At 46.3% G+C, this 12,415-nt stretch overlaps 1 pseudogene; it reads right to left on the bottom strand.

Moving 5' to 3' along the window:
* Positions 1–8,593: 8,593 nt before the first annotated feature.
* On the bottom strand, positions 8,594–11,571 carry LOC144769343 (protocadherin gamma-A11 pseudogene; annotated as a pseudogene).
* Positions 11,572–12,415: the final 844 nt, after the last annotated feature.

Below are 12,415 nucleotides of genomic sequence, written 5' to 3'. Positions count from 1 at the left end.
TCAGATGTGAGTCCCTTGCTCATTGCACCATCAGGATTCAAGCAAGCCGGGCCGACGACGGCTGTAATGCCAGAAACCGGTCCCCGGAAGCTTGTTTCCTTCCCAGTGTAAGAATTGGCTTGGTAGTTTGGTTTGCCCTGTTCCCATCATGCACTGGGACAGGAACAGACTAATTTGCATAAAGCCAGGTTCTGAACTGGGATGGTGCAGTGAGCTAAAAAACGGTGTTGGATCTAGCCCTGATCTCTTGACTGGGTGAGAGTATTCTGCTTAATTCAGAAACTCTGTCCATCACCACCCCTTGTTGTTAAATATTTTGTCCACCCTAAGCGTGGAAGGGTATACTCAGATGTGAGTCCCTTGCTCATTGCACCATCAGGATTCAAGCAAGCTGGGCCGACGACGGCTGTAATGCCAGAAACCGGTCCCCGGAAGCTTGTTTCCTTCCCAGTGTAAGAATTGGCTTGGTAGTTTGGTTTGCCCTGTTCCCATCATGCACTGGGACAGGAACAGACTAATTTGCATATAGCCAGGTTCTGAACTGGGATGGTGCAGTGAGCTAAAAAACGGTGTTGGATCTAGCCCTGATCTCTTGACTGGGTGAGAGTATTCTGCTTAATTCAGAAACTCTGTCCATCACCACCCCTTGTTGTTAAATATTTTGTCCACCCTAAGCGTGGAAGGGTATACTCAGATGTGAGTCCCTTGCTCATTGCACCATCAGGATTCAAGCAAGCCGGGCCGACGACGGCTGTAATGCCAGAAACCGGTCCCCGGAAGCTTGTTTCCTTCCCAGTGTAAGAATTGGCTTGGTAGTTTGGTTTGCCCTGTTCCCATCATGCACTGGGACAGGAACAGACTAATTTGCATATAGCCAGGTTCTGAACTGGGATGGTGCAGTGAGCTAAAAAACGGTGTTGGATCTAGCCCTGATCTCTTGACTGGGTGAGAGTATTCTGCTTAATTCAGAAACTCAGTCCATCACCACCCCTTGTTGTTAAACAATAGAGTAATACAGCACTCTGGAAATGGGACACACACACACAAAATAACACAGAACCCCACAGAATTGTCAGGGGGGTTGTCATTTTGATTGAAAATTAATAACTTCAGGGTGACAGTGCTGCTGAGAGGAGGCTACTCAGAGTCCTGATACTTAACCTGGAACTACAACTCCCTGAGCTGCTGATAGTCATAGTAGAGTGGGGAGCAGACCCCACCGGTCTCGTCGTTAATGGAGATTTACAAGGAAAGGAGATTGTCCAACTTATTATTAATTGGCAAAATGTAAAGAAGAATTTTTTATTGGTATTAGATGTGTTTAAATGGTAAAGAGAGGCACCTGGTGGATTGTTTCTGGAACATAGACACAGAAGTAAGTTTTGTCAAAAAATGAAGGGTAGTCACTTATGACGGATACATGTATTCTGATAATTCTGCTCATGGCCAGAGGAGATGGTCAGAGGAGTTGGCATTTGTCTGTGCCCATAGTGGATATATTGTATTCTGTGGCAGCTTCCCTGTCCAGAATGCTTCCAGTCACAAGACTGTAATATTTTCTGGATGAACAGGTTAATTTAAAGGACACATTTTCTTTGAATACTACACTAGACATCAACACTGCCTCCTGTATCTGCATTGTGGACACTAATGAGCGCTACTACTGTGCCCAGGAAGGACTCGTTTGGATGTGGACAGAAATCAGATGTAAATATTCTCTCTAGGAAAGTATCTCCCTTTAACATCTAGAAGCACACAATGTGAGTAATCAGTTACTTTCCATCCTGTAAATGAACTTCACACATTCAGCAGTAAGGAAAGCAACACGCATTTACAATGCAATGGTCTCTGCATTATTAAAGGTAGAGCTTTTGGCATTGCTCATGACTTTTTCTTTTTTTTAACATAAATAAATGGTATTGTGATTTACAATGGCAATAGGTGAGCATTAGAGAGTAGTAGAGAGTATTCGCGGACACAGAGCCACACACGCACACAGAGCACCACACACACACATGCAGAGCCCCAGACGCAGAGCCCCACACGCAGAGCCCCATACACACACACAGAGCCCCACACACACACAGAGACCCACACACACACAGAGCCCCACACACACACAGAGCCCCACACACACACAGAGCCCCACACACACACAGAGCCACACACACGCACAGAGCCACACACACACAGAGCCACACACACACACACAGAGCCACACACACACACAGAGCCACACACACACACAGAGCCACACAGAGCCCCACACACACACACAGAGCCACACACACAGAGCCACACACACAGAGCCACAAACACAGAGCCACACACACAGAGCCACACACACAGACACAGAGCCAAACACGCACACAGAGCACCACACACACACATGCAGAGCCACACACACACACAGAGCCACACACACACACACAGAGCCACACACACACACACAGAGCCACACACACACTCTTACCCAAAATAGTTGCGGCGAACAGACCAATCAGCGAAGAAGCACAGCACCTGCAAACATACACAAACCAAACCCGGAAAACAAAAACACATCATTTCCGCAACTCCAAGTAACACGCATTAACAATCGAACAATTAAACGAACACAATAACCACTAAACAGGAACGGCTACGAGTATTGTGTGGCAACACTAGAGGTCCGTCGGAGCCATAAGACTGACGACGCCTAAATAGTGTCGCCCAAACACCTACTCTTGGCGGGGACAACCAGCGCCGTGCAATAGAAGCCGAGGAAAGACTACCGACTCGGCAGCTCCGCTAATGTCAGGACAATGAAAGGGGAATGACACTGCTGCAAAGTACATTTCAACCGAACTAAGCAGGATGCTGAAGTGAACATTCCATCTTTCCACCTGCATTTTGAAGTACGTGCACCCCCACCCCCGGTTCAGCCTCCTTGCCAATCTACAGTACGGTTGAGACGGGCACATTATTTTTAATCTGAACTCTCAAACGGTCAGCAGGGGATTACTGATTAAAATGGTCTCCCTCGCACTGCACCTAATTAATGGAGGTTTTATGTGTGCAGCCTGGCACACAGTCTCCCCGCGGCGATGCCGGGATTCTGTTTGTACATGTGGAAAAAAGTCCTGAACTACGTTTCTCTAACCCTTACTGAAAAAAAAAAAGAAACTGTATAACATCTGCCCCCTTTATATTATTATTATTATCATTATGTATAATAATAATAATAATAATAATAATAATAATAATAATAATAACAAGCAACGAGGGGGGTGAGGAGCTCACGCACACAAGCTGGGAGGGGGGTGAGGAGCTCACACACACAAGCAACGAGGGGTGGAGGGGGGTGAGGAGCTCACACACACACAAGCAACAAGGGGTGGAGGGGGGTGAGGAGCTCACGCACACAAGCAATGAGGGGGGAGAGGGGGGTGAGGAGCTCATGCACGCAGAAGCCAAAAGAGGGGAGGGGGGTGAGGAGCTCACGCACACAAGCAACGAGGGGGGGGGGGGGGTGAGTGGCTCACGCACGCAGAAGCCACGAGAGAGAAGGGGGGTGAGGAGATCACGCACACATAAGCAACGAGGGGGGTGAGGAGCTCACGCACACACAAGCAACGAGGGGGGAGAGGGGGGTGAGGAGCACACGCACACACAAGCAACAAGGGGGTAGAGGGGCTCACGCACGCAGAAGCAACGAGGGGGGTGAGGAGCTCACGCACACAAGCAACAAGGGGGGAGGGGGGCTAGGAGCTCACACACACAAGCAACGAGGGGGGGAGTGGGGTGAGGAGCTCACACACACACAAGCAATGAGGGGTGAGGAGCTCACGCACACACAAGCAACGAGGGGGGAGAGGGGGGTGAGGAGCTCACGCAGAAAAGCAACGAGGGGGAGGGGGGCGAGGAGCTCACGCACACAAGCAACGAAGGGGGGAGGGGGGTGAGGAGCTCACGCTTGAATGGATAGTAGCTCCTAGATTCTGCCTATAGGAAAAAACAATTTTATCCAAAATATGGCGAACTAAATGTGGTGGCAAAGGGGGAGCAGCATGCTTGCTGAGGGAAAGGAACCTGTGAGCACCGAGACGGATAACCCAGGAGAGCACAGCAGTTAAAGAAAGACGTGACCCACCTCTGACAAGAATCCTACGACAGTAGTCCGGGTCGCCAGCTTTACTTTTCCCGCAGTCTTCCGAGGGGCCGGAGGCGGGGAAAGCCCCTTGCTGCTGCTGCTCCTTGGCGAACGGATGGCGATCACCCCGCAAATGGACACCTGTGTTGCGGCTGGCCCCCCACCAATCAAGCGAGGAACACTCAGAAGTGATTGGCCCTGGCTGTGGGGAAGGGCGCACAATCAGGACGGTGAGGGCCCGGGCGTAGGGTGGGACATTACACTTTCTTCCAGTGGTGCGGGGCCCCGTGGAAAGGAACCAGTGAGCACTGAGATGCCGAAATGCACCGGGGCGAAGCACACTTTTACCACACGGGTTGCATGACTCTGCGGGGCTCTGTGCAAACAAAACTTAAACCCACGGTTTGCCGGGCCCTGCCCGTGAATAGTCAGTCCAGGATAACCAGACTTTGCAGGTCCCGGTGAACAACGTCAACCTGCCATTAACCCTCGGTAGCCGGATTCCACAGATGTCCACCTGTAACGTTACCGGACTCTGCAGGGACGTGTCCACCTCTCATCCTTAGGCTGTCGGACTCTATAGGATGTCGGTGCTGTGCTGCCTGTGCATGCAAACCTTGAGGCCGCGGACTCTGCAGAGACCGTCACTGGATTCCACCGTTCACCCTGAGGTTGTCGGACTGCCTAGGAGGCCGCTGCACTTCTTAACCCCTGTGCTGCCGGACTCTGCAGGTGCCATGAACAGCTTTAACCGACAGGCTGCCGGTACCTTCCTTTAACCCACAGGCTCTATATGCAATGCTTGTAGCAGACACTAATTATTTGGCTCTTGGAGTTGAAAGGAGGCGTTAATAAAATAGCGTAGCGCTACCAGACGAGACAAAACCATTATTTGTGGTGGAATAACATTTTCAATATAATCTGGTGGACTCTGCATATTCGCTTTTAAACATGTCTGTACTTTCATTGAGTTTGAGAGCATTCTTGCATCAGTGTGTGTGAACATCATAAAACAACACGATCAGTCAGTAACAGAATACGCTGCATAATTTCCCCCCCATTTAGTTTAGTGAAACCTACGTACGTTTTGGTCCAAACGTAACTCTGCTGGCCAGTCCTCTATGGAAGACGCTTTAAGAGGCGCGTGACCGTTTGGAGCGTGTTGTCTAAAACATGACGCGTGGCAGTTATTCACACAAGCATGAGGTGCTGGTAACACGCAGTTGCACAACAACCTACCTTTTCATTTGGACGTTATTTATAAATGTTTGAAAGGACATATTTTTTTCTTGTGCGTGTTAAGTGACAAATCACTCCCACACCAATGAATGGAATTTAATGAACCGGTGCTGATTACACGATTTAAGCTTAAAGAACCATCGACAGCTTGCTCCTCGAGCCTTCACAGGCCTCACCGGCGCATTCGCCTTATCATCATGTACCTACCTACACACACAGCCTCCCCTCCGTCCCTCCCTCCTCTGCAACTCGGTCGCCCCCCCTTTTTCCATTTCAGCCGAGATGTACGACCGAATAATTCCTGCAAGAAAATTAGAAAGTGGATGTGCAGGAATATTATGCACGGCCGGGCATCATCGACATTAAGCGGTGGGAATGTGATTACCAGCAAACTGCTTGTGACAGGGGAATGAGATGGCTGTCAAACACAATGAAATGGCGAGAGGCTCGGGAGGCGCGCCGGGTAATGAAGCAGCCGGCCAGCCGCGCGCGGAGACAGGCGGCCGCGGAACACAGCAGCCATGATAAATTAATTCATTTACTTAGGAAATACAAGCATTTGCAATGCAATAGGTCTCGCAGTTGTTAAGAGTTTGAGCCATTGCCATTGTAAATGGCAATGCCTTTTATTTATGTGTTGGTTTATAAAACGTAAATAAAAGGCATTGCCAATTCCAATGCCAATTGCTCAAACACTAACAACTGCGAGACTTATTGCATTGCAAATGCTTGTTGTCATAAATGCCATGACGGTAGTTTTTGCTAAAAAACGGACACAGACCCTCTTGTTTTATGGAACACTGCGAAGCTCATACACGGACTGCCACTAGGAGTTCTTGCAGTGTCTGTGGACTTACATTACGAACAACCAGCCCCTTGAAATAAGAGTGTAATAACGTCAAATGTAGATATAAAAAGCAAAAACAAGGTAGAGTGGGCCAGGGTGCAAACGCCTTTCGTACAAAATTCTAGTATTAATAGTGTGATAACCAATGTTTTAAATGGGCCGGTACTGTCCGGTACTGAGTACCGGTACTTTTTTATTTTGAGAGGGAGAGTACCTGCACTTCTCAAGGAAAACGTGATACTTTTAAATAGAGAGTACCAGCACTTCTCAGAAAAAGGCAGGTACTCTGTCCCAGAGTACCTGCACTTTTATTTTTCCATTTCAAGCACTGGTGATAACTATTTTAAGGGCCATGACTTTGGTGGGACTAGTCCCTCTGGTGAATACAAGCCTAAAGGCTAAAAAATGCTGCTTTCAAGAAACTCCGCCAGGAAGCCTTAATTAAAGGAAAACAATGGTTGAGGCATGCATGTACAATGCTGAGAAGCCGATTCAAGTGCGTATATTAACAACCTCCAGTGATAAACCGAAAAAGCTCTTTTCGCACGTAGACGTGAAAAGAAGGCCACACGCAATGGTATCTGGACAGAATGGATAAGGTGATGCTGCTGCTACTACCCTCGTGCTTATCAACATTTACCACGAATAACGGAAATATCACTCCGCAATCTGTGGGGAAAATGTTGACAGTAACATCTGTCATGGCGGGTTTCCTTAGAGGAGACTGTTTGGTTAACCTTTATGGGGCCCTGGATAATATACGTGTCTGGTGGTTGCACTGGGCTGAAGGATGAGTGTCGCACTTCATATCCATGCACGCGGGAAAGATGTTTTCTGTTCCACTTATTAACAAGGCTTATTTGCAGCTGAACTATGACTCAAACGGAATTCCTTTCAAAAGCCACACCGCCGCCATTTTTTTTCAAAAGTACCTGACAGTGAAGCCATAGGAGCAGGAAGCCAGTATGGTCGCGTGGAAGGGAGAGAACTGCGGAAACAGAAACAACAAGCCGTGAGCGTGCACGTCCTGAAACCGGAAGTTCGGGAGCGTCACGGCTGTCTCGCGGTGGCTGCAGAAGTCAGGAGGGGCGACTGAGGACATCGATGCGGTGAGTGGGGCTTAGTTGTAGGGGGGGCGGGTGTGTGTGTGTGTATATGTATATGTGTGTATGTGCATGTGCGCGTCTGTGTGCGTGTTCAGGGGGGCTGCGTGCGTGATTGAGAGAGGCGCTGTGTGAATGTGGGACAGACAGGAGATGTGCACGGCGCCAGGAGGCTGGGCATGCGCGTCCACGATGTTAAATCTACACGCGTGCCCAGATTTGTCTCCCTTGAGACCGAACTCGGCGGCAATAGGTCTCGATGCCGAGACCTAAAAAAGGAAGAATTGTATGTGCTTGTAAAGTGTGCTGGAAACAAAGATTTTAAGAGGATCAAAATAAATCAAGGCACTTTACTTGGTTGTGCGGAAATATACAAATAGTTAGTGAAACCTAATCTCCATACAATATAATTTGTGTGCAATATAGTTTGATTAATAAAACTGTAGGTCTGTGACAATGTATTGGGCATTTTAAAGGAAAATGGGCTAACTGTAAATGACCCAAACAATGCTTTAGTTACATTAAAAAATGCATGCCTAATGTACATTAAAGCTTGGTGGGTCGTGAAAGTTATTCATTTTACAAATTGGGTCTTAGTTCTCAAAAGACTTGAAACCACTGGATTACAATAATTAACCAACCTAAAAATATATATTTTTTTAAATCAAACAAAAAAAAGAAAAAGTTCAGAGAATAGAAGGTATAATCTAAAAAAAGTATGTACTGAGCTGCCTGTGTGATCTCCTACTATTCCTAGAATCATTTTTAAAATAGTGAAAGAAAGGCTGAATTGTAAAAAAAAAGTGTATGAGCTATGACCATTAGCAGCGTTCGTTTTGACATTCTCTTTTTTCGTTTTAGAGTTATTTAGAGGAAAATGAAAAAAGTTATGATTGGGTGTAAGTGACTGTATGTAAGTGGAGGTGGAGTTAGGATCCAGTTTTTATATTGTTGAAATAGAGTTACTCTCCATTCGCCAGTAAAGAAGGAGTGGTATTGTCTTTCTTCATTTACAGAGAGAGACCACAAGCAGTTCACTGGCAGTATCTGATTTGTTTAGGTTAAGCTTTAGTCAAATGTTTGTTCATTGTTCACAGTATGCAACAGGTTTGTTTGAGCAGATGGAAACATTTAAGGAAATATCTTATTTGCAATAATAAGAGATCCTACAATAAGTTACAATTAGGGAAAGTATTAACTTTTTGAGCACTTGGTGTAACAATGTAAAAGCAAAGCTTCACATGCCCTGTTTGTCAGAAAAGGAGTGAAACTTTTTTATCTGAAAGCAATTAATACAAAATAAAAGACACATACCTGATCGAAGGGTTGGTCCTCTTTGCCTATATTCAAAAAATCTTCAATGAGGACTGCACCTTCCTTCTCACAACTCTGCTTTTCTGAAACAGAATTTGAATTGTTTGAAACAGGGAACTTAAACTGGCTTCTCCCAGAATCCATTGTTAAACAGACATCATGGGAATAGGTCTGTAGAAAAGCCCTGACTCCATCGATGCCAACAAAGTGAGAGGCTGGAAGAGAATTGAAGTTAACCCCGGGTGACTCACTGAGCTGAGATTGCCTCCAATGGTGAAGCCTGATTGCCAAAAGAAAAATGATCAGAAAAAGGAACAAGAAGGAAACAACTGCAACAGCGATCACAAGATACAGGGTGAGGTTTGACTCCATGTCTGCAGGAGCTGAAGGGCTACTTATATCATGAAGCATTTCTGGCAAAGTGTCTGCCAATACTATGGTGACTGTAACTGAAGAAGATAGAGGGAACTGCCCATTGTCCTTCACTAAGACGACAAGGAATTGTTTTATAGCGTCTTTTTCCATAATGGGGCGGGCTGTCCTTATTTCTCCAGTGTGAAGGCCTACAGTAAACAGACCCTGGTCTGTGGACCTCAGCAGCTGGTAGGAGAGCCAGGAATTTTGTCCAGAATCAGCATCAACAGCGATTACTTTAGTGACGAGATAACCTGGTTCAGAGGAGCGAGGCACGATCTCTACTCCAGAGGAGCCATCTGTTGGGGATGATGGGTATAATATTTCAGGAAGATTGTCATTCTGATCCTGAATAAAGAATGTCACAGTTGCATTACTCCTTAGAGGAGGAGAACCACCATCTTCAGCTTTCACTTGGATCTGAAACTCTCTAAAGATTTCAAAGTCAAAGGGCTGAAGTGCATAGATGACACCAGACTCTGAATTTATTGATATATAAGAAGAGAGTGGAATAGATCTTATTTGGCCATCAGCTAAGGAGTAACTGATCTTGGCATTCTTGCCCCAATCTAAATCTTTTGCTTTAGCTGCAAAAATGGATGTACCTTGAGGAATATTTTCCATGATGTATGCGCTGTGTGACATTTGCCCAAATACTGGTGTGTTGTCATTTTCATCAGTAATTTGAAGGTATATAGTTTCAGTTGTAGATAATGGGGGATCTCCGCTGTCTGAGGCTGTAATTGATAGGTTATATTGAGATACTTGCTCTCTGTCCAAAATACCATCGGTTACCAAACTGTAATAGCTCCCAAATGATTTATTTAACCTAAAGGGGACGTGAGGAGGCAGGAAACAGTTAACCATGCCATACTCTCCTAAATCTCGATCAAATACTTCCAGATTAGCGATCACCGTTCCTAGGGGACTATTCTCCGAAACGTGCTTGAGCAGAGATGACATCAAAATTTCTGGGGCATTGTCATTCACATTGATAACCTCTATCAGCACTTTGCATCGAGATGAAAGACTCCCATCACTTCCTCGAACCTCGAATTCATAGGCTGCGCTTTCTTCGAAATCTAGGGTTTCTGTTAAGGCTATTTCTCCAGTTTTAGGATTCAATTTAAATGTTTGCAATGCCTCGTCCATAATGTTATTAAATGAATAAGTTACTTCAGAGTTTGATCCCTGATCACTATCCGTCGCTTTCACGGTAGCGACAACAGTTCCCTTGGGCGCAGTTTCCAAAACTGTGACTTTGTAAACAGACTGATTAAAAGCCGGAGCGTTGTCATTAGCGTCGGTGACTGTGACCCGGATCTGCACTGTGCCCGACCTGACAGGCTCCCCTCCGTCTAAAGCTGTGAGGGTCAGTTGGTGAACATCCTGTTTTTCTCGGTCTAATGATTTGTTAAGGACGAGTTCCGCATATTTTGTGCCCTCATCTTTAAGTTTCACATTCAGGGTGAAGTGTTCATTGTCACTGAGTAGATATTTCTGAACGGAAAATATTCCGGTGTCTGCATCTCGTGCATCTGGAAGCTCAAATCGCGTCCCTGGAACGGTGATTTCCACTACTTGTAGTGATATCTGATCATCAATAAATGTGGGGGAATTGTCATTGATATCTTGAATTTCTATTTCCACTGCATACACGTTCATAGCCCTCGCAGATATAATCTCTACGTTTAAAAGACACTCAACGACGCGTCCGCAGACATTTTCTCTGTCAATCCTTTCATTAACGTATAAATGTCCTTTGCTTACATTGAGAATAAAATACTGCTTCCTACCTCTGGACACAATGCGGGCTCCTCCCTCTGATAACTCCTTTGTATCCATCCCCAGATCCAGAGCCACATTCCCAACAAAAGAGCCTTTCCTCATCTCCTCGGGAATGGAATAACGCAGCTGCCCGGAAGCGGCTCCACAGACTGTCAGCAGAGCAACAAGAAGCAGCAGAGGAGCCCCGGAGTAACAGCGCCTCGATGCCAGAGCCTCGGAGTAACAGCGCCTCGATGTCTGATCCCCGGAGTAACAGCGCCTCGATGCCTGAGCCCCGGAGTAACAGCGCCTCGGCGTCTGAGCCCCGGAGTAACAGTGCCTCTGTGTCTGGAGCCCGGAATTACAGCGCCTCGAAGCCTGAGCCCCGGAGTAACAGCGCCTCGGTGAGTGAGCCTCAGAGGAACAGCGCCTCGATGACTGATCCCCGGAATAAAAGCGCCTCGGTGTCTGAGCCCTGGAGCAATAGACGCTCTGTGCCCGAACCCCGGAGTAACAGCGTTTGGATGTCTGAGCCCCGGGGTGAGAGCCGCTCGGTGTCGGAGTACGGAAGAAACAGCGTCTCGATGTCTGCTCCATGTCCGGTGAATGATCCCTTGCGTTAAACGCGTCTATCTCGAACGTACGACTTCTGTTCTGGACTGAAAAAACAAGTGCTTCGCCGATGCTGAGCTTGACAGGAACTGAGTTGTCCAGAAAGCTTCCACTGCGTACCTCGCATTATTCTCTGCTGTTTGCAAATCACGTGCTTTTTTGTCAGCTTTTACCTCACTTGTTGGTGAGCAGCGACACTTAACGTCCAACTAAATGATTTCAGCCGCTTGGAAAGCTGTTCTAGAATCTTGCTTTCGCAGTAATGCTATTCAGGATTGCTTTAGCATTCTATTAATTTCCTGAAAGTTTCCACACCAGATCAAATAATCATAAGGAAGCTAATCGCGTGGATCACGAACTGCCAGCACTAGCACTAGGCAGCGCTAACTGACAAATATTTTTTTTAAAGTCCAACCACTACACATGGATGTTTTTGTGCGGTACACAGAGGACACTATATTGTTTTGTAAACATTTCGACTTAAATAACATAGCTGCTCTGTTATTTGTCTTTATGGAACAATTCGGTTACACAATAACATGTATTGCATAAATATGGCAATCTGTTTAAAACCTATGAGCATATTCTTCGAACAAACAAGTAAACAAAAAGATCCTAAACACATATTGCTTTGGAATGGAGTTTCTATATCCCTTGGGTATCAATAACGTGCATGCATCGTCGTATCCTCACTATACCTACTGGTTACGGAGAGACGAAACAAAAGCAGCGGTTCCCCCAATGAAATGTTCTTACGTGAGTGAGTGAGTGATCTCTGTGTATCAATCTGTACCATTGCGCTGTTAACAATTTGCAATAGATGGGTGGAACATTACACTTTTTGGGGCTCCTAGTGGAGCTAACCGACTCTAACACTGGAATTTGTCCCATTCGCAATTCTGTCACGCTGCCCAGATTGGATGCAAAGATCTTTTAACTAAGATAATGCACACACCTAGAAAGTATTGTCAACAGGGGAAGGTTCACAGT

This window comes from Lissotriton helveticus, chromosome 7 (assembly GCF_964261635.1).
Source record: "Lissotriton helveticus chromosome 7, aLisHel1.1, whole genome shotgun sequence".
Taxonomy (NCBI): domain Eukaryota; kingdom Metazoa; phylum Chordata; class Amphibia; order Caudata; family Salamandridae; genus Lissotriton; species Lissotriton helveticus.
The sequence above is the reverse complement of the archived record's forward strand: the minus strand, read 5'-3'. Positions and strand labels throughout refer to the sequence as shown.